At 34.2% G+C, this 25,275-nt stretch overlaps 1 protein-coding gene across 2 annotated transcripts in view; it reads right to left on the reverse strand.

The window, feature by feature from the left end:
* The window catches only part of LOC115218923 (neuronal acetylcholine receptor subunit alpha-10), a 1,131,344-nt gene that overhangs the window by 760,599 nt on the left and 345,470 nt on the right, over positions 1 to 25,275 (reverse strand). Inside the window, exon 4 of one of the 2 annotated variants that reach the window (XM_036499212.1) lies at positions 19,650 to 19,687. The exons of the other annotated variant lie outside the window; for it this stretch is intronic. The gene's annotated coding sequence lies outside the window, so the exon portion shown is untranslated. The remainder of the gene's footprint in view (positions 1 to 19,649; positions 19,688 to 25,275) is intronic. 2 annotated transcript variants of the gene reach the window in all.

The following is a 25,275-nucleotide window of genomic DNA, read 5'->3' on the forward strand; positions in this document are numbered from 1 at the left end:
GCCGAGTTGATGGTGGGAATGAGCTTACGTGTACACAAATTTTGATCTGAGTGATTTTTCGGCAGGAAATGGCCGAATCCTCATACGTCGTCTTACGACAGGAATGTCCGTGGTTCACTCGGACACACACACACACACCCACAAACACACACACACGCACACACACGCGCGCACACACAATCACGCACATATTCACACATTTAGTAGAATAATAAATAGAAAGTTATTGGTGCAGTATTATATATATTTGAAAGAATGGTTAGAGATGGCATTTCTGAGGGCAAATTTTTTATTTTGTAAACATTATTAAAATTTTAAAAAATTATTCCCTCAAAAAAACCATCTCTACTCATTCTCTTGAATACACCGCCGCATATACACACATACACAAACACACACGTGCATATATATATATATATGTAATATATATGTAATATATACTTATTTATCTATCTATATACATACATGCATACATACACACATATAAACATACATATATACATATACACACACACACACATATATATATATATATATATATAATGTATGTATGTATGTATGTATGTATGTATGTATGTATACATATGCATATGTATATATATATTTTTTATTTTGGGAAAGTGGAAATTTTACCGGTGAATGTGTTAAATTATAAGAGAAAGACTCTCCCCAGACACAACAGTATATATATATATATATATATATATATATATATATATATATATATATATAGAGAGAGAGAGAGAGAGAGAGAGAGAGAGACAGAGAGACAGAGAGAATGGGACAGAGGGACAGCTTCAGTTAGATGGTTAGACAGATAGTTAAATAGATCATGTATGTTCTTGTTGCACGAGGCATATATGTGCTCTTGGATGTTGAAATGTATTGCTAACCGTTTCCCTGAAAAAGAGCACATCTGCCTAAATATATATTATAACCATTGTCACTTGAAATGCGTGAATCACGCCTTACAGCAGCAGCTCCATTTCGTTGCAGCTCAGTTTCACTTGACAGTCAAGGAGTTTATATTAAGAGAGTGCATACTGGATAACATATATCTGTGTATGTGTAAATTTAGGATGAACTGTGCAAATATTCCCGAAACATAATTGTAATCTCAGAGCAAAAAAATATTCTGAAGATGTCAACCAAAGTTCAGAAGCTGATATTGATGTATTCTTTTGCATGTGATTTAGTTTCTCTAGTCACACCAACGCCGCCAAATCCTTTTTTTCATCTGTTGTTAGGTAAATTATGCAAGTTTCTGGACACTGATAAACGATGTGATGCTATCAACAACAGAAGTAATGTTATCTACAGTCTGATGAACGACGTTTGTGAATGAAGGAAAATACCGAGCATTGCTTTGAATGGATAGTATATTATGTTAATATACAATATACTTAAAAGATGATATGAGTGGCACTTAGGTTTACTAGAAATACTGAATATGGATTTCATGTATTATGACATAGATGTCAAAATATCGTAGCACATGATGACTTGTCATTCAGTAAGTCTTATGAACAGATAAACCTGTGACTTGTTTACAGTTAGTTTTCTCAGCATTATTTTGTAAGGAATGAAGAATTTTGCATATGATTTCGCATATAAATCCGGTGCATTATAATGGTAGCATGTGCATAAGCTCACAGCTGTAATATAGCTTTATTTTTGATAAGAACATTTATTGTCAGTTGAAATAAAAGAGACCCACGTTTCTTCCGCTGATGAAACATATATCAGGTGATTGTTCACACTTTTATACGAACAGGTTACAGTTTATTGACACTATATTTTCACTGCCACTCTCAGCATTATATGTGATTTCCTATGCGTACGTACTAAAAACATATATTAATATTACTGTGTGTACATATATTATGTACATATATACATAAATATGTTTTGAGTACACATACACATATACTATGTATGTATCTCTCCTCTCTCTCTCTCTCTCTCTATATATATATATATATATATATATATATGTGTGTGTGTGTGTGTGTGTGTGTAATACACCGTCACTTAAAAGTGACCAAAAGTGCAGCGAGCACCAGGATTGCGAGAAATAACAGTCGGAGATTTTTTAACCACAGAAAGCACATGTTCTACTCGGCTAACATGGGAGATATCATCCCTACCGCAAGCGAGGTACATTAAGTTAGCATGCTTATTTGTATAGACATTAATGCTCATCAGTAATGCTTACTCAATAGCGGGTGGTGAAGCTGAACTCAAGGCTGTCAATACTTATAGATTTTACCAAAGGAATCAGCGGCTGATTCCGCAAAATGGCTAGATGCAATTTAAAACAAAAAAGAAACAATTCATTGTCACTACAAAGCGAATAAGTTTAGAGGGATTACCGGCGTTGCTAGAAATAAGTGTCAGAAACGTCTAAGCCACAGTCAGCACGTGTATTTAACTGTCTGTTTGCCGACCGGCGACGTCGTATGAGGTCGTACTGCCATGTGGTGGTCTTTTGTACGCTGAGCTTCTCCCCTGTTCGTCGATTTTTGTGATAGTTGAAACAAAGGAACAATGTTTTTCTAACAATATTGTCGGAATAAGAGAGAACTGGAAATATTATCTCCTGTAAAATATACATAGAAACATATACATATTGAGTGGTGTGTTTGTGTGTGTTTACTTAATTTGGAGGTTCTGAATATCCTATTGAAAATGCCTCTCTACGCACATTCTGTTTGTATTTCTTGAATACTTCTGATAGAGTTTTCTTTGATCTAACATATAGAGGCCTTTGTTTCTGCGCTTTTATTGCTATTATATTATTTCAATGGAGTTATAATCATTATAATTCAGATATTGATTCTTTTTCATCAGGGTTTAAAGATTAAATATATATTTAGGAGTATTGTACACAATATTTTCCCTTTTACTCTCTGAATAAACACGGGTGTTATTACAAGAAATAAAATCATAACATAACCACTGAATTCATGAACCTTATATTTTAAGAACTGATGTGTAGTGGAGAATCTTTAGTGAAGTGATTCGACAGAGAAGGCAGCTAATGAATAGCATATTACTGTGTTTTCTTACACGGTCTAAATCCTCTAGATATATTGGGGTAGCATTATTTCGCAATAGCTATGACTGTATAGATATGAGGGTCTATATGTTTTACCTGGACGAATTCAAAATAAAATCAATTGAACAAATGGAAAGAAAATTGATGTAAAATTCCTTGTTAAAACTAGCGTAAGCAACGTCAGCCATATATACATCACATTAGTCATAATAACTGTAAGTAATAATGTAGAAGAAAGCTAAATATTTTACTAGAAAATCGAATTCTCTGTCTACAGATGAAATAAACTCCAGAGAGTAATATGAGCAGGAAAATAGCGAATATTCTGCTCGCTATAACGATATTTTCTCGTGCTGAATTCTATTATCATGATGTAATAAGAAAAAGTGTAAGAGAGATGCATACATGCATATATATATATATACACATACATAGGCATATACATACATAGGTATATATGTACATATGGGTGTATGTATATATAGGCATATATATATATATATATATATATATATATATATTATATATATATATATATATATATATATATATATGTATATATATATGTATATATATTTAAACATATATATATACATATATACATATATATATATATGTGTATGTATATATATGTACATATATGTTAATATATTTATATGTACATATATATATATATATATATGTACATACACACACACATATATATATACATGTGTGCATGTAAGTGTATGTGTTTGTGCCTGAGTGTTTGTACGTGTATGTGCAAATGTGTGTGAGTGTGCGTGTATGTGTGTTTGCGTGTGTGTGAGTTTGTATGAAAGAATAAAGTATATATAACAAATATGAAAAACATCTGATGAAATACGCAATTGAGCATGAATAAACATCCAACATATATAAACTGTTTATAACAGTGATAAACATTTTCTCTCAATCAACCCAGCCTTACCAATTGTTTGGCAAAAATAGAACATACATTTGTCGATAGCTGTAATGAAATAGTCTATACCTTGTTAATAGTTTAGAAAACTTCAATGAATTGTCCCCCAACTGATCCATATTAATACTAACTTATACATGCATGTTACTGAAAAAAATTATACCATACAAATAGGAAACGCATTTAGCAAAGGCCAGACTCCAAACAACATATTTAATTCTATACGTATAGAAAAATGTTTATTGTACATAGTGTGTATATATATATTGAGATTAAAGATAAATTTTCCTACATCTTAACATAGTCTTATGTTATGACCAATTCGAAAGTTTGCCACTTTTGAATTATGAGGAGATAAATCATTCTCACAACATTCTTGTTATCAACGAAGACACAATAGGGTATTTCAAGCATTTATAGACAATAAAAAGCATTAAAAAAATTTTCGTAACTACATACAGAAGAGTAAGTGGACCTTCCTATTGTGAACATACGTCCGATAAAAGCAGGTGCTTATTGTCCGTGCCAGTTCGAAGAGATAAGGTGAATTTGGCATGTTAAACAGACAAATGGAATCTCCTTGTGTTTTATGTGTATACCAGGCATGGTTCTGAGAACTCCAATAAAATTAAAGTGTGCATCATGAACAGCTCGTCAGAAACTGCTCTTTAAATCAAAATGAAATTAAAGGAAAACTGATCATATGAACGGCATTCTTACCTGTAGCAAACAAATCAACGCTTTCCTAACCAAATGTAAAATTTCTGACATGATAGAAGAAAGCTAACAAATAAAGACAAACAGATTGATTGAAACAAGTTTAATAGCGGCACACGTAAACTACAATATACAAAACTAAGAGCTGGAGTCCACACCACCAGTCTGCTCAATCCACATCAAGAGAAGATATTCACATTGGCGGCAATGGAGTTATTGAGAAACGGTGAAATCTCTACGGAACTATCAGGAATAGCAGCCACATCTCTACAAATCACAGGCTCTTAGGATTTACAGCTTTTTATGAACCGGTGGGGAGATACAGACACAGGAACGTATTTCAAGTCTAGCGTAACTTTCCTGAAGTTGATTATAATTTGATTTGTAATTTGCAGCTGTTGAACAATTGTGTATACTGAAGGCCTTACTCGAAGTAACGACCTGCAACACTTTATCAGATGTTCCAGCTGAATTTAGCACACCCACACAGGATGGTGTCAATTTAAAGGTTAAACTCGACTCTTGAAAGTCGAGCCCACGCTGGATAGTGAATATCGCTGTATTGAAGCTCCGCTTAATTGCTTGGTATTTGGCTCATAAGGAACATCGTGATGGCTGCGTACGAACAAGATTTTGACGAAGTTAAACAGTAACAACAATGTGAACGCTTTCGAAAGAATGTGTCGGGAGACTATAAATCTTAAGACGCGACATTAGTGAGAACATTTCTAACGAAACTTTTGATAACATCAATAACAACTATAGCAACATGAACAACATTCATTTACGTTCCGAGTGAGAAAGTCAGAGAAAACGGGAACGGTTCTGCTGCTGTTTTTGAACGGGTATTTTTTATGGAAATATAATCCTGACGAAGACGGAAATCTAGAAGCAATAAGGTTGGAAAAAAATCTATACTTAAAGAAATCTTTTAAAATGAACAAGAAGGAAAATGGAATGCTTTATGTATACGAAAAAGCGGAGAGTCTTCCAATTTGCACTGAATGATAAAGAGAAAACGTGGAAAAGAAGCATTATTCGAAGTGTCGGACCCTGTCTTCTCCATCCATCAGAGTAAGGAATATTGAAGTATTCGTCCGGTATTAAAAAAAAGAGATAGACATATGTCAAGACAGATCATTTTGATTCAAATTTGACTATAGTCTCATGACACAATATATAAGCCAGCAGAATATTCCGATCCCAAAGGCGGCGAGCAGGCAGAAACGTTAGCACGCCAAGCGAAATGCTTAGTGCTATTACGTCTGCCTCTACGTTGTGAGTTCAAATTCCGCTGAGGTCGACTTTGCCTTTCTTCCTTTCGGGGTCGATTAAATAAGTACCAGTTACGCACTGGGGTCGATTTAATTGACATAATCCGTTTGTACCCCCAGCATAGCTTGACAACCGATGGTGGTGTGTTTACGTCCCCGTAAGTTAACGGTTCGGCAAAAGAGACTATTAGAATAAGTACTAGGCTTCTTTCTCCCCTCTGTGTGTAACCCCTTGCGGGTAGTATAGAAAGAAGAATACTCCGATCACACATGGTCACATTGACATTTAAATAATGATGTCAACGTTATAGTGTGAGAGGGGAAGGCCGACGAGTGTAGGAAATTCTGATGTAATGCACTAGAAACAACATTTTAGCCGCTTCGGTGGACGAAGTGACTCATTGTGTCGTGTAATGATATAGGGCAAATAATTGGGAAGGGTTTGGTTACCAGCGGTGGGGAGTGCAAGTGTTAGTGTACCTTCATTTTCTGTAGCAAATAAATTGAATTTCCTAATTTAACTATTGTGAATAAAAGGAGAATTGTCATTGATACTCCTCGATATAATTAATTCAGTTTGCAATTTAATTATTCGGTGCTAAATAATACTTGTTTTACATAAGGTCCAGTTTAGAAACAACGTATTTTCATATTCTTCAATTAATATACCCCGACTAAAATCATGAAGGTGTTACTCATATATAACACCTCTCTCTGCATAAAACTAAGGCTTTGTTAACACACGAAAATGTGCATTCCACCTCACACATATACACAGAGAAAGAGACACAGAGATAAATGGAGACATATATATATATATATATATAACTTTATATATATATATATATATATACACATAAATACATAAATTTGTGTAGCTTCAGGAATACACATACACATACACACACACAAACACACGCACACACATATATATACGTCTATGCACGTGTGTCTATGTATGAATGTAAGTATGTATCTATCTATCTATCGTATATATATATATATATATATATAAGGAAGACCTATCGCATTTTTGTGACAGGTATTTGCATGATCATTTCTTAATAGTGGGGAAGGATTTCCCCAAATCCAATCCCACTCTCTAGACATGGATAACATAAACTCGAAAAGAAGAACCAATTTACAACAGCGAATTTTGTGTCACAGTTTTTCTCTCAATTTCCCTGTCATAAAGAGATGTGACAATAGAGGGACCTCCCGCTCTCAATGGGACAAACGCGCACCTATACATAAAGCCAGGTATTTTCACGTTCAGGTGCATACAAACATGCATAAATACACCCAAAAACTAATTGCTGGATGGCTGTTGACTGTTTATGAACTCTTCTGTCCTTTGACAAATCCCATTTTTCGTCCTGCAGGGTGTCCAACAACCACCCTCCTAACCAAGCAAGCTTGATCGGGTTAACGGTTTAGTTGCCGACGAGCCGACCATGCATGCCGCAGGTCGTACATATATATATGTGTGTGTGTGGGTTTTGTGTGTGTGTGTATGCTTATGTGTGTGTGTATGCGTGCGTGTGTGTGTGTGTGTGTGTGTGTGTGTGTGTGTCTTAGTAGAAAATATTTATATCGTATTACTTTTCTGAGAGGCTGCTCTATTTTGATGATTAGCATCTAACAAAATTAATTAAATAGACGGAACGCCTCCTATGCTTTTTAATTAGTATCTTAATTAAAAGCTTAAATAATCACCATGAGATAGCAGTGATTATTCTAGCATTCATGAAAGCATCGTTCGTAGATAAAGTATCATCATGAAAGCTATTCAAATTTCGGAATTTCCGCTCAAGTTTTAGTATGAACTTTGAAAATGGTAAACTTGATAGTAGTTGTGACAGATTTATTACTTGTTATAATTCACTATATTTCGTTTTGTATTTGTCGTCGAATGTTTTAAAATTTAAAAGTAAGTAAGTATGTAAGTAAGAAGGTAAAATTTATATTGCATATCGGAGAATAATTTTCTAGGAGTGGCTCTGTGGTAAGTAGGTTGCTTACCAACCACATGGTTCTGGGTTCAGTCCCCCTGCGTGACACCTTGCGTAGGTGTCTTCTACTATAGCCTCAGGCCGACCAAAGCCTTGTGAGTGGATTTGGTAGACGGAAACTGAAAGAAACCCATCGTATATATATATATATTATATATATATATATATATATATATATATATATATAATATATATATATATATTTATGTTTGTGTGTCTGTGTTTGTTCCCCAAAATCGCTTCACCATCGATGGTAGTGTGTTTACGTTCCCGTAACTTAGCGGTTCGGCAAAAGAGACTATTAGAATAAGTACTAGGCTTACAAAGTCGATTTGCTTGACTAAAGGCGGTGATCCAGCATGGCCACAGTCAAATGACTGAAATAAGTAAAAGAGAAAAAGAGTAAAATTTAAATCAAGAAAAATATTCTCCGATCTACAATATAATTTTTACCTACTTACTTACTTACTTACTTACTTACTTACTTACTCACTTACTACTACTACTACTACTACTACTACTACTACTACTACTACTACTAGTACTACTGCTACGAATGCGACGACGACGACTACGACGACTACTGCTACTACTAAACATAATAATAATTCCTTGGGAGTTGACCATATTGATAAATAATGTGGATGTTTAATATTCAAGCTTACATAATAACAGATGATACAAGTAGTAGCAGACAGAGATATAGAATATTCCAGGTCTTTGACGAAAGAAAATTTGAGAGATATGACAGGTTAGCTTATGAAGTTAAGCAGTTGTGGTCGATGAAAAATGTAGCAGTACTAGCAATAATTGTTGGATGCCTGGGAGCAATGAGCAAAAATCTCGAGAAGTACGTGGACCAAATAGGGGCTGCAATAAGGGTCGATCACTTGCAGAAGACAGCACTGCTTGGAACCGCTCGAACACTCCGGAAGGTGCTCGAAAAATAAGAGATGTTACCTGAGTTCACTGGTAGTGAACAGCTGATACTGTAGAACATCTCCAGCGTTAGAAGCTTTGCAAAGACAATAATAACAATAATAATTATTATAATAATATTAATAATAATAGGCTAAATCTACACAGATCTACAATCCCAAGAATTGGACAATATCAGGTCACCACATTGTTCCAACAAGATCAGAAAATTGTTTATTAACGGCTGAATGGAAAGTTTATCAATAGTGAGAGATCTTGAGCGCAAGCAATTGCTCGTATAAGCGTACGGGTGTACGCGAACAGACGCATCTATGTATAAATATGTTTAAGTAGTGGGGTATATTTGATGAACTTCTGAATCAAAATATGAACAAAGTACTCAATACACGCCAGAAGCTCTTATTTTCTAACTGGGACAAATCTTTTGCTGAAATATTATATTACTATTCGTGAAAAATAACCTTTTCTTCTGTGTGGTGTAAATGGAAATTTATTGACATTATGGGGCTTGACTTTGGTGAATCACCAAGTGATAGCTGTTTCATCATAATCTCAAAACTCTGTTCTGAAATTTTGCTCGACTACACAAGAGTGAGATATGGTAAAGGAGGAAATTTTCAATGCGCATTGGAGATTATACACATCCAGTAACTGTAAACTGAAAATTCACTAAATTTTGATTTTCTGCTGAAGTCATTTGCATTCTCTGTCCATATTAGTTGCATGAACCATACAATTTTTTATTTGTACAGCGCATAAAATGTTGTAGACAAATAATAATACATGCTGATATCTTCATTCCATGGATTAGTTAATATTGCAAAATATACATACTATATCGTGGTAAAATATAAACAGCAGCAATATATTTTTAAAAAAGAAAACAGTAAATGTTATTCTCTTTTCCGGATAGCTAGTAGCTGATTATTTGCGAGTGATGAGAGCTTCCCGCACAGTTAAAGCTACTCATTCGCATGTAACGTAAATGTTACAATGATGTTTAGCAAATTTAACACCCTAGACATAAATATGCATACATATATACAGACAGACAGACATACATACACGCACACACATATATATACATGCATACTCTCTCTCTCTCTTTTACTTGTTTCAGTCATTTGACTGCGGCCATGCTGGAGCACCGCCTTTAATCGAGCAATTCGATCCCGGGACTTATTCTTTTGTAAGCCCAGTACTTATTCTATCGGTCTCTTTTGCCGAACCGCTAAGTAACGGGGACATAAACACACCGGCATCAGTTGTCAAGCAATGCTAGGGGGACAAACACAGACACACATACACTGATATATATATACATATATACGACGGGCTTCTTTCAGTTTCCGTCTACCAAATCCACTCACAGGGCTTTGGTCGGCCCGAGGCTATAGTAGAAGACACATGCCCAAGGTGCCACGCAGTGGAACTAAACCCGGAACCATGTGGTTGGTAAACAAGCTACTTACCACACAGCCACTCCTGCGCCTATGTATGTATGTATGTATGTATGTATGTATGGTTATAATATGCATGTATGTGTGTATGGTTATAATATGCATGTATGTGTGTATGGTTATAATTTCTCTGCTATTTCAGTCATTTAACTGCGGCCCTGCTCGAGCAACACTTTTGAGAGTTTTTGGTCGGACAAGTCGACCCCACCACTTATTCTATGTAAGCTTAGAACTTATTCTATCGGTCTCTTTTGCCGAACCGCTAAGTTACAGGGTCCTAAAGATACCAACACCGGTAGTCAAGAAATGATAGGGGGACAAACACAGACACACAAACATATACACGCACACGTATACACACAAACATATACACACACACGCATACATATATATATATATAAATATATATATATACGACAGGTTTCTTTCAGTTTCCGATTTCCATCTACCAAGTTCACTCAAAAGACATTGGTCGACCCGAGGCTATAGTAGAAGACAATTGTTTAAGGTGCCACGCAGTGGGCCTGAAACCGGAGCCATGTGGCTGGAAAGAAGCTTCTTACCGCACAGCCACGCAGTTCACCTATCGCGGTTTATTATTTAAGCTTATGTCGTTTCCTCCGTGATGTTGTTTTGCATTTATAATAAAATTAATATATAGAAATTATAAAATTAATTAAAAAAATACAGTACATCACTGTTTCTACTTCGCGGATTTCCACATATCGCAGCGGATTTTGCAAAGTAATATTTCCAATAGTTGAGGGACCGCTGTATATGTAAAATAGCAAAACATATATGAGCAAATTATATATAAGCAAATAGCAAAATGTATTTAAACAAAATAGCTAGTTGTAAAATCTCACGAAGAGAACAGAGTTGTAAAGGCAGTCACAACATCAAAGTGGCTATTGAATATTACTACGAGTTTAATGCCAGGCAGATTCTCCGCAACTGACGATGAGATAAATAGCTCGAAACTAAATCTCGCGATCATCGTACCTGCGAGAGGCTGGTAGGGTTTCGGGCCCCCCTCCAAACAATATATTGTATATAAAGGGTACAAAGTCGTACAGATAACCAGCTGGTGGAGATTAAACTAGTAGCTGAATGAAAGGCATAAAGGATGCACTGGCCCAGGAGGGATTGTAATCGCTGAGTCAACTCAGTGCATGACCTGGGCATTGTCACGAGTAATGATGCATCTTTCCATGTGTATATTACTAGGTTCGAAGAAAATGCTGGCAGCGGGCCGGATGGGTCCTTAGAACGTTCAGAACGAAAGAACAGGAAACCTTGATGTTTCTATGGAGGACATGTGTCCTCAGCCGCTTAGACTACTTCTTCCATCTACGGTCACTTAAAAGCGTCAAATTAACGGAAGATCTCGAAGCATTCCGGCGAATCTACACAAAAAAGATCGTCTCAGTGAGACAGATCAGCTACCGAGAGAGGCTGAGAAACGCAAGACTTTTCCCTAGTACAATCCCAGTAAATATATGTAGTGATATACATCTGGAAAATCCTGACCGGATGTGAAACTATCTTTGGTATTGAAAAGTTACACAAACACCAGAGCGGGTCACCACTGCATGGTGCTAAGAATCCCAGCGTTGCCATCATGATACAGGACCAGACGCTGCAAAAGGTTGGATTTCAAAGGACAACAGCTCTCAACGTCCTCCCAGAAGGCTTCAGAGATGTCCATGTGATCGATATAGATGCTTTCAACACAAGTGTGGAAAGTTCCATATCAGCCAAGCTCGCAGAAGGCAGCACGAATGAGGACAGTAACATCAAAGTGCCTCTTTGACAATACACCGCGTGCAAGATGAGGTCTCAAGTAGTGAAGATGTATCAAAGCTGATGGTGGTGCGCTAGCATTGCTGCATCTCTTTATGGCTAAAACGAATAAAAGAAAAATTGAAGTACAAATATATATATATATATTATATATATATATATATATATATATATATATATATATATACACACACACATATATTTATATATATATATATATATACACACATATATGTATTTATATATATTAATATATATATATGTGTGTATATATGTGTGTATATATATATATATATATATATATATATATATACACATATATACACACATATATACACACACAGACACATACATATATATAAATAAATATATATATATGCGCACATATACGTGCATACATAAATATACATTCGAAACTGTATACACAGCAAGATATGCAGTGTTCTATATCCGATACTTTTTATGAACACAAGTCGTCTGCGTCAATATGTCTCTTCGCATGGAAACTTACTTTCATATACGAATGTTTATACCTATACATTCCAAGTATGTATAGATGATCGCTTATGGCTTGTGTGTGTGTGTGTGTTTTTGAGTGTGTATTTATGTGTGAGTGTATGTACGTGTGTCTGCGTGTGGGTGTTTCTGCGTGCGCGTATATGCTTGTGTATAAAAACACTCCTGTTCAGCGTGCCATCATTAAATATCGCAACTTGAAGTTCCATTAAAAATTCATTGCACTTAAGTATTTACCGGAAAATGCTACTTTTCACCGGATATTAGTCCCGCCACCTGCATGATACATATGTACGTACATACATACATAAATACATATATACATACACATACATTTATATAGATAAATACATTTATCTTTCATCTCTGTATAAAACCCATTCCTTCACCTTTTCTCCCACTCTCCTCCTCTATAACGCTCTCTCTCTCTTTCTCGATATATACATGTGAGTGTGTCTGTGTGCGTTTGTGTGCGTGTGTGTTTATATGCGTTGGTGTATTTTTGCAAATGTATGAGTCGATAGCATATATACCCACAGTGGAGATTGAATAAACGAGAACTAACAACTGTAAATGAATGTATTGAAATATCTCTGCAGATTCCTGTATTCTGTTGGTTTAATATATACGTGTGTATTTAATTCAAAATTTTTATACATTTATATATTTTTGCCTTCCTTTGTGTTATCTTGTTGCCGCACAAAAAGAATAACGTCTATTTTTTTCTTGTCTGCAACACTAAAGTCAATATGGATATGTTAAAACACTAGTGTGAGGAGGGGACATGGTAAATGATGGCCAAAAATGTTTTTAGAAAATATATTATATACGTTCGAATATTTTTCAGGGAACTCACATTATCCAAGTTCACCGTTTACTATTGGTGAAATTACTTTTTGTTATTTACACACACAGACACGCAAAAGACACATATGCATATAATTATATATAATGTGTGTGTGTGTGTGTGTGTGCATATATATACATATATATATACATATGTATATATATTGTATATATACTTATATACGCATGTATATATGTATATGCATACATGTATGCGTATATGAGTGTTTGTTTTATATATACACATATACAATCAGGTACATATTTGTTTTGTGAATAATTTATATATATGTATATATATATATATATATATATATATATATATATATATATATATATATATATATATATATGTATATATGCGTGTGTGTTTGTGAGTGTATATGTATGCATGTATAAATATGTGTGTATGTATCTCTCTCTCTATATATATATATTTATATATGTATGTATGTATGTATGTATGAGTTTGCGTATGTAGACATATGTAGACATATGTGCGTATGTATACATGTATAAATACACATCGCTACACATAGTTGTAAGCTTACATACTCTTATCCTCATGATATGCATCTAAACTCTCTTCACCAACCATCTCCATCATCATTATCATCATTTCCATTTATATCATTCTCAACATTATTGCTTTCTCGTTTGTTGTTGGAATAAATAAATGGTAATAAATAAAGATGGAAAGAGTTGTGATAGAGTAAAAAAAAAACACATTTATTTCATCTTAACGAAGCCATTAACGAGTTAAAAACTGTTAATCACACAGGGGTTTCTAGTGTATTGAAAGGTAATATAAATGGTGAAGTTTGGCAAGTGAAAAAATGATTTCAATTCTTTTTCCTTTATATATCATTTTTGCCGTTCTCTTTCTGTATCTATTGACAATTTAATATATCAACGATTCATTTAGAAATATCAAAAGCATAAACTGCAACTGCAAATAATAATAATAATAATAATAATAATAATAATAATATAATAATAATAATAATAATAATAATAATAATAATAATAATAATAATAATAATAATAATAATAATAATAATAATAAAAATAATAATAATAATAATAATCATAATCATAATAATAATAATAATAATAATGATAATTCTTTCTAATATATATGCACAAGGACTACAATTTGAGCGAGGAGCAAAGTCGGTTTCATCGAGCCCAGTGTTTCACTGGTTCTGTATTTATCGACCCATTAAGGATGAAAGACAAATTCAATGGTGGCGCTATTTGAATTCAGGGCGTAGCGACAGACGAAATATCGCTAAGAATTTCGTCTAGTGTGCTAACGATTCTGCCAAATCGGAGCCTTAATAATCCTTTCTGCTTGAAGCACAAAGCCTCAGACTTTGAGAGAAGGGGTAATCGATTACTTCGATCCTAGTGTTTAACTGGTACTTAATTTATTGACCCCGAAAGGATAAAAAGGCAAAGTCGACCTCGGTAGAATTTGAAATCTGAACATAACGGCAGACAAAATACCTATTTCTTTACTACCCACCAGGGGTTAAACACAGAGAGGACAAACACGGACAGACAAACGGATTAAGTCCATTATATCAACCCCAGTATGTAACTGGTACTTATTTAATCGACCCCGAAAGGATGAAAGGCAAAGTCGACCTCGGCGGAATTTGGACTCAGAACGTAGCGGCAGACGAAATACATATTTCTTTACTACCCACAAAGGCTAAACACAGAGGGGACAAACAAGGTCAGACAAACGGATTAAGTCGATTATATTGACCCCAGTGCGTAACTGGTACTTATTTAATCGACCCCGAAAGGATGAAAGGCAAAGTCGACCTCGGCGGAATTTGAACTCAGAACGTAGCGGCAGACGAAATATTGCTAAGCATTTCGTCTGGTGTGTTAACGTTTCTGCCAGCTCGTCGCCTTAATAAAACTCCTTTATTAAAACTCCAAATAATTCCTCTCAACACATGACTATGACACCCCACCTCACTACAGCTCGTGATGAGAAATGCACATATCGTTAGCCATTAAGGTACATGCTCAACTAGTTAAAGTCAAACTGACATGCAGGTATGTGGTACTGACAAGCAGGTATTTGGCGGCGAGCTGGCAGAAACGTTAGCACGCCGGGCGAAATGCTTAGCGGTATTTCGTCTGCGTTACGTTGTGAGTTCGAATTCCGCCGAGGTCGACTTTGCTTTTCATACTTTCGGGGTCGATAAATTAAGTACGAGTTACGCACTGGGGTCGATGTAATCGACTTAATACCTATGTCTGTCCTTGTTTGTCCCCTCTGTGTTTAGCCCCTTGTGGGTAATAAAGAAATAGGTATGTGGTACTGAGCAGAAATAGTGATAATTATAGAATGAGTTGCGGATTTCAGATTGTAGCCCATCTTTTATACCAAGACAAATCAATGTACATGATAACACTTCCAACCAGTTCAGATCGGATGCCATGATCGGCACTGGCTGGTACTGCATTATTTGTATAATTATCACTCTCGTTATTAGTTTTGTTTTTTTTATACTCATTATTTCTTTTAGTTATTAAAATAATTCTGTGTACTTCGAAACAGAAGATTGTATGTGTTTGTTTTTCGAATGTAACTAGGTAACTGCGGGTATATTCCTTTTCACTGTCTAATACTAGATAATATTTTCGTTTTATTTTGCAGTTTGGGAAAATTATTTTGAGTCAAATAATTTGTGAATAATGTACAATATGCACATATAGCCATCCAGCTAGAATCCACTGCCGCTCCTATTTGAACGGAATGTGACATAAACAGACACACTGATTTATATTTTACCTCTGGTCATAATAAACATCAACAATAACCACAAAAATCTAGCGTTTTCTTCATCACCGACAAAGAGCGAAACAACAAAAACAGCAAAATGAGAATTACCATAAGAAAGGCATCAAGACACCAGTACTAACTACAACAACTAAATTCAAAATCATCTCATTCCTTTTCAAGAATTTTCAGTAAAAGTAATGGGTATTTCTGGCTCACGAATTTTAGTCTTGACTTTCCTACCATTGGACTTGTCTGAATTTCTGAGGTGAAATGTCAATTAGCAGCTAAAGGTAGCATACTGGAGGTTCTTTTGTTAGCTACGTAAGTTGCGATGAACTCTCTCGCTCGTTCATGATCGTCGATAAATCTTTTCGCTCCGGATTGAAACAGTGTACTAATTTGCAGGACATCATTGTAACTTTATATATCAGCCTTTATACAGGGCAACTAGATGTTAATATTTTCTCCCCAGTCGTAATGAAATTGAACGTTTCCTCCATTGGGTGCAGTAGCATAAAATGGCTAAAGTTTATGAAGATGTTGGACTATATGGTCGTTAGGGCTTGAATGCTGTATTTAGTAGTAAAACGTTCACTAAATAGTTTTGGAGATCAACTGAGGATATTGCCTCTGCTCAAGCTTTTAATTTGGAGTCAACTGGTTGAACTACATTTATATTTAAAACTTGATTCCACAATATTGAGCACTATAAAGAACAGGCGATCAATCTTACCACACTAAGGACACCGGAACAAACTTTCGTCCTTTAGATTTTAGACAGCTAGTTTATCCCTTCTATATCATTTCTCGTCCATAATCGACACGCCCACCTAATCCTGGATCATATATAATCCGTTGTAGCTGGGAGTAGCAGCAACAGTTGCTACTCAAGCAAAACTGTTGAATGTAACACAATGCTCGCTATCATTCGCTTTATTCATTGTGACTCGATAAAATTAGTGGCTTCAGTTTCCTTCATTTCTGTCCTTCCATTACCTTAATAGGAGCCGAGCAACTGTTTGGGACATAGACTTTTGGTCTTTCAACAAAATAAAATGCTATACGGCTGTACATTACATGTGTACTCACGTTTCATAATCGTGTCAGCAATCATACTTTCCCACAATTACATATTTATGTCAAGTGAAACCAATTAGAACTAAAAGAAACACAGTTATGCAAGTATGAAAAGTGCTTTTGTATTTCCAAAAGACAGTCAAGACTTAAATCTTAAGGTACTATCATAAAAATACAGAATTCAGCCTTCTTTAGTAATTTTATTGGCATTAAACAGCGAACTGACATTCTGTAACGCATTGAATACAGATATTTAGTGGACATAGATTTAATGCGTTTTCATTTTTCGAGAGAGGTTAGTAAGCAAGTAGATTTTGAACCATTTATAAATATGACGAATGTCAAATTAAATTTATTAAAATGTATTCTGAGATACATAAGTAAACAAACACGGTATATTACCGTTATCTGTCGAAAAGCTTGTAAACCAGAGCCCATCTTTAGATAGCTTCGACTTTTATTATTCATTGTTGAAGTAAAGTGGCGATCTGGCAGGAGCTATACATTTTGAGTTTAAATGACTCCGGGTCGAAGTTGTTATTCATCCTTTCAAGATCGATAAAAAAAGTACTAGTTGAACATTGGCGTCGACGCCAACGGAATTGCTAGCCCAGTACAAATACTTGCAACCGATAATTATAGGTGACGTTATGGCAGCGAGCTAGCAGCATACTTAAACCCGGGAAAAATACTCAGCGATAAATCGTCTGTGTACGTTTCATCTTTTTATATAAATATCCTCATATATATATATATATATATATATATATATATATATATATATATATATATATATATATATAGTAGGTTCAATCATAGAAGAACTGAAATACATTTCAGTTTTTGTTTTCAATATATTGTGAAAGTGTTGTTATGGTTACGTTATTTACAATACATCGCTATATGCACACACATCGTAATGATACATACATGCATACGTAGAAACATACATATATACGCACACATACGTATATACATACATACGTGCATGTGTGTGACGATAGATATATGATTATTTGAAAGTTATGCCATATATCATTCTAAGCACAAGCGATATTTTGTGTATGTGTACTTAGCGACGTTTCATCCGTTTTTTTATGTTCTGACATCAAATTCACCCGTGGTTGACTTTGTTTTTCATAATTTCGGTTTAGAAAAAAATAATACCAGTTGAATCCCGGGATCAACGTCATCCACTTATCCCCTCCTCACAAACTGCTTCCTTATTACCAAAATTTGAAACCAATATTTATCGCTGACGTTGATGCCGCGAGCTAGCAGCAACTAAAGCACATTCGGTATAATGCTTAGCGGGATTTTGTCCGCCTTTGCCTTTTGAATTCAAATCCCAGAGCTGTAGACTCCCTTTCATACTTCCTTTCGGGGATGATAAGTATCTCTAGAACAGCAATTATTACTTTCGATAAACAGCAATTATTACTTTCTCTTATAATTGCTGGTCTTGAGGCAAAGTTTTAAGTTGTCTTTATAGCTAATGTCATATGCAATTGTAGTTTTCTCAGGGGCTACACTATTTACAATATATTTCTTGTTTATAATAATATATAGCATGTTATTTACCTAATATATATTTGTCGACGAACATATACATACATATACATATGTACATACATAGAGACAGGCACACACGCAGGTATATATACATACACATATATATATATATGTAAGTGTGTGTGTGTGTGTATGTGCGTATATTTATCTACCTACCTATCTATCTATCTACACACATATATATATATATATATATATATATATATATATATATATATATATATATATATATATATATATATACACACGATATTTTAGCAGACATAATAGCGCCATATCATAAGTAATGTAATCGTATAATGTTACACAATATATTGACATAAAAACTGAAAGTTATTTTACTTCCTCTATGTAGGAATCTGCATAGAGGATATATATCATTATATAAACATCACAACCTATATTCGATGAATATATGAAACGTTATTAATTTTAGAATGACTGATACGTGAAGAAAATATCAAACAAGCGATCTAGACATTCTATTGAATATCAAGAAGAACAGAAAAAATAGGTAGCGAGCAGAAATAGTATAGAAGTATAAAAAAGGTGGAGATAAAACAAAGTGTGAAACTTTGCCATGTAGTTTTCGATAACAAGATATTATCATAGATATAGTTTTCTTTTACCTGACAATGTTGTCTATTATGTAGAAACCAGGACTTACCTGCAAAGAAAAGAATAGAAAGCAAACGAAATTACCTTAAATGTATTACCTTATTGAATAACATAGAAATCGAATAATATCATTATAAACAAACATAAGAATAAAGAAACACTGAAGTACATAAAAAATATACATATATGTATATATACATGCATGTATATATACACAAATATTTAAAATACACAAATATCCATGTATAAGTTTGAATATGAATCTATTATAGATATAACTATATATATATAGCATATGTATGCGCATATGTATTCACACACAAATACACACACACACACAAACACACAAACACAAACTCTTAAACACACACACATACACATACACACACATACACACACGTATATATATATATATATATATATATATATGTATATATATGCATATAACTTTATTAGGAAAAAAGCAATATATTTATGGAAATAATTCTGTTTTACCTCTATATTAATTCTTACCTACACCGAGTGTCTACAATCATTTAGCTGTATTGTTAACTTATATATTGATGTATATATATAATTATAAACAGGCTACCTGAAGTTCGCGCAGAAATATCTTGATAAATACAAGTAAATTTTAGAATTAGATACTCTTGCATTTGCCGACATTCGTTCACCTGTATATACGCTCACATACTAAATTTTTACCTAAAGTCAATATTGGTGGATAGTAATCATATCTAGTTAACAGAAAAGCTTATATGTAACTGGAATAAGTCATGAACATTGTATCATCTCATACGGGAGGAATTGATGCATACATAATTTTATATACATACATACAAACAATCCATATATATATATATATATATATATATATATGCAAGATTAGTGACCGTCGTAAAAGTGTTGGATGTTCGCTACGATTCATTGTCATATAATAATTCAAAGCTATATATGGTTTTAGGAAATCATATCGTAATGTCTTGCAAACATTTTCTGTAAGAGTTTTTGAACATTATATCAGGCTGTTAACTTTCTTTATGCTAAACACGAATGGTACTTGTTTTCAGAATAGTGAAATAATTGATGAACGACATATTTATGAGCCAATATAATTTGGGGGCCTGTCACGTCCTTATATTCAAATTTGTGTCGTAATATGTAATAAGAATTAGAAGTGCTTTCAAACAAAGAAAGCGATATGATAATTCGATATGATATACAAACGTCTGTAAATCGAACAAGATAAGTACGTAATATCTTGTAATATCTCCTAATATTTAAGCATTGAAATAATATGCTTTCCAGAGGGAGAGTCTTATTTCATTCATAGAAAAAACAAGACAAGTCCATAGAAAGCCCTTCATAAAATCGCACACAAAGACACCTACATATATGCAAATTTCCACCAAGGCATATGCAAATACATACCTTGTCTCCACTCACACGCAAACATAGTACATATACATGCACCTACCTATCTCCCACTCTGTCTATTCTCATTCTCTTGACATACGCATTGGCTTCATCAGCAGCAGTTCAGAGACACTAGATTCATGTATTCAAATGTCCAGATTTCCGCTCTAAATGAAATTATAGCTGCATAGTAACTTATAATGATAGTTGCTACATAAAACAAAACAATTATGGCTTGAGTTGGGAAAGGAAAGGAGAGGAGTGTAACGCCCTGGGTCAATCTTAAAAAAAAATATCATGCAATTTAAATGGCCACCCCATGCATAGATTCAGAAAATGTTTGATTGACATGTTTAGTGTGTTTGAAAGAATGGCGTTTGAATGAAACATACGGATAAGTATCTTCCTATATGACTACTGTAGATAATTAAATAAATAAAAATCTAATAGCACACCACCGGGAAAAATTTGCGAACCTGCATATTTTATATATATATATATATATATATATATAAATCATAATTGGACAGTGTACAAATGGGGGTTATGTAAGAGTTGATAAGTCCAGCAGCTGCTTAACATCGTTCTTCCCCATCTTGTAATTTACTCTGTCGCCCGTATCCTAGGTAAGATTGATCTATTAATATAAATTTCTATATATTTATATATTTTGAATATTAATCGTCTTCATTCTTCGCTTTTGCATGTACGCATTCAGACATACATACATAAATACATACATACACACACGCACATAGATACAGACACAAACACACACGCACACACACAAATATGTCTAAAACCTAAGCTGACATATTTAATTTGTTTCTCTACACACACACGTATATGGGGTGGTGCAAGTACGATGTAAATACATATACACACACACACATATGAAACTCGCTGCACTATGAACTAAAATGTAAGATCTTTGCCATGTTGACCGAGGATTGATTTATCTAATGTTGATTAGTTCCATTCGGGTTGCATATTATAAACTACAGGTACCAACATTATGATAGATTTCCGAGGCTCCGGGAAGAGTTATTGGACTACTAACAATATAGAACAGTACTAACATCTCTATTCCACCCATTTAATATTCTCTGTCGTTTGGCATATCTCTCTGGGTATATGTATACATGTACATATGCATGTGAATATATAATATATATATATATATACATATATATATGTGTGTGTGTGCGTGTGTGTGTATATGTGTGTGCGTGCCTGTGAATGTGTATACATTCATATATACACATATATATGCATACATACACACATGCATAATAACTGATTCTCTCTATGTTCATTTATAATAAAACCAATTTTACACGTATCTCATTGGTGATTATATAGTTTTCGGCCAGGCTAGCCATCATTGGCTTAACTGATCGAAATTTCGATGGCACTGTCAATATTATTCTTCCTTAACAATAATATATCTGTAATTGAAGAAACTGTCGTCAACAGGAAGGAGTCCGGTTGCACATTTATTTCTACTTATTGCAACTGTGTTATTGTAGGGTAATTAAACACTTGAATTTCACAATGGTTGACGTAAGAATGTGTTCTGTATATACATATATACTTATATCTGTATATACAGGATGCGACGAGTATTTGAGCACGGTTTTGATATACAATACAACAACTATATTTCAGCATCAATAAATATGTATCTGAATAAATATTTGTGCAATTAGTATTGATAATGATTTTTTAAATCAAATTATTCTATGAAACCGCCTTTGTCTTTGATGACCAAACCCGGTGACACGCTGACACTATAAAGTCCTTGTTCATTTCAGACATTACCTGGACAATGGCGGCCTTCAGTGAAGCTATGGGTTGATAAGGATGACGACTAGTCTCCCTTCCAACAACACTCCACAAGTAGTAGTCCATGGGTTTCAAATCTTTAGAGTTTGGAGGTCACATATTGGGTGTTACATAATCGAAAACTTGTCTGACAAACATTATTGGGTGACTGGGGCTTTGTGAGAAGGGGCTGAGTCTTGTTGAAACACGTATGACCTTCCATTGCATACTTCATTAATCCAGGGCTTGATAGCAGTTTCCAGATCCTCTGTGTATCCAGCAGCATTAACTCTAAAATCCCGGGCAAAAAAAGGGGGCGGCATCACATGACCTTCCGTACGCACCAATCATAAACCCATCGTAGCTGGTAGAAATTTCGTCTGCATCACTCTGGGTATTTCAGAAGTATCTGCACATAACCACCTGTCATTTCTTTTGTTAAACATTTGGTCCTGGTCGAAGATTTTGTTCATCAGAGGAAAACCAAAGTATGCCTTGTTGAAGAAGGTTTTTCACTTTGTTAAGTAACCGTTTTGAAAGGATGAGACTGTTTTTCTGTGTGCGCGTGTGTGTGTGTATGTATGTATATGTATATAGCGGAGGTGCAATCCAGTGGTTAGGGCAGCTAACACGCAGTTGTAGGATCGCGGTTGCGAGTGTTTATTGAGCGAAAAAATGTAAAGCTCCACATGGCTGTAGTCTTTCACCACAACTTTCACTCTCTCTTCCTATTTCTCTTGTTCCTGTATTTCAAAGAGCCAGCCATGTCACACTCTCTGTCACGCTGAAACATCCCGAGAACGTTAAGGTTACATGTGTATGTGGAATGCTCAATCACGTTGGTTTCAGGAGCAGCCTGTTCCGTTGATCGGATCAACTGGAACCCTCGTCGTCTTAACCGACGGAGTGCTACGACGGCGACATTTATATAGACATGTATATATGTATGCATATTTATATGTAAATATATGTTTGTAGAAGTATATATATCTATATATATATGTATATATAGCTGCATATATATATATATATATATATAGGCATATATATATATATATATATATATATATATATGTGTGTGTGTGTATGTGTATCTATGTGTGTAAGTGTGTATGTATATGTATGTATGTGTGTATGTGTGTATGTGTGAATGTGTATATGTGTGTGTGTGTATGTGTGTGTATGCATGCAAATTAATATCGATGAAACAAAGAATAATAATGGTTCGCAACTTAATTGTTTAATTAGGAAAATATAGAAATGTGAAATGCCTTCTCAAATTTATAAATTTGAAATAAACATAGAAGGAATTAATAGCAATTTTCCAGTCGGCAGTCAAACAATTAACGTTATTATTTATGTTTGTAAAATATTCTGAAATTATGCATGCATCATTTTCCCTTTAGATTGTGAAAACTGGAAACTTCTTTTGCTATATTTTAAATTATATACACAAATATATGTAAATTGGCCAACTTTCATCAGTAATTAGAACTTTTAAATTGTATGAAAAATTCTCACGTCAACCATTTTGAAATTCAAATCCGTAATTATCCTACATCAACAAAAATTCTTCCAAGTTTATGTGCGTCACTAAATCGTATATGTGATACTCTTAAAACTTATCTCCATGCGGATTGGATAAATCGCACCGGATTAACGTCCACTCATTTAAGCTTACAGTGTCCTCGAATAGTTCAGAAACATTCAGAGAAAAAACTGTACATGATTTGTCCTGTACATTTCGACCGAGAATAGCAACAATGTATTTGCGAATATTATATTTTGCCCGTTATATTTCACTAAATACTCTTCTCAATCCGATATCTTTATACGATTGATAAAGTTAACGCATTGATAAAGTTGAAGCATTGATAAATTTAAAGAATTAAGCAAAAAGTGTGTCTCGAGTTGTCTGTGCACGACGTTAAAACACATTAAAGCCTTATCTACATGACAAACTGAACTATTAATACAAATTATCGTTTACCCGTCACTGAATATCATGAACATTTAAAAGTAATTCTCTTTACCCATAACCCTCTTATGAAAAATTCATTACGTTTTATTTTACATAATTTATACAATAAATCGAAATTTTATGAAGTGCAATATCATGAAATATTCTTTACAGAATGTTTTAATATCAAAATTTCTTGCCCTATAGGTCATAATTTTCTCAATAAAATATTTACCGATGTTTGTCCTTGTTTTAAAAACGGATGTTAAAGCAATTGCAATAGTAATTAATTATAATTTGCTATGCATGTAGAATAAGTAACAGAGAAAGAAAATAAGTAGTGGGAGTGATTCGACTAAAGTACTTGAAAGTGCTGCTCGAAAATGGTTAGTAGCGGCGCGTTTTTCATTGGTTAAACGACAAAAGAGGGATCTATG

The sequence above is a fragment of the Octopus sinensis genome, linkage group LG1 (assembly GCF_006345805.1).
Source record: "Octopus sinensis linkage group LG1, ASM634580v1, whole genome shotgun sequence".
Lineage (NCBI taxonomy): Eukaryota > Metazoa > Mollusca > Cephalopoda > Octopoda > Octopodidae > Octopus > Octopus sinensis.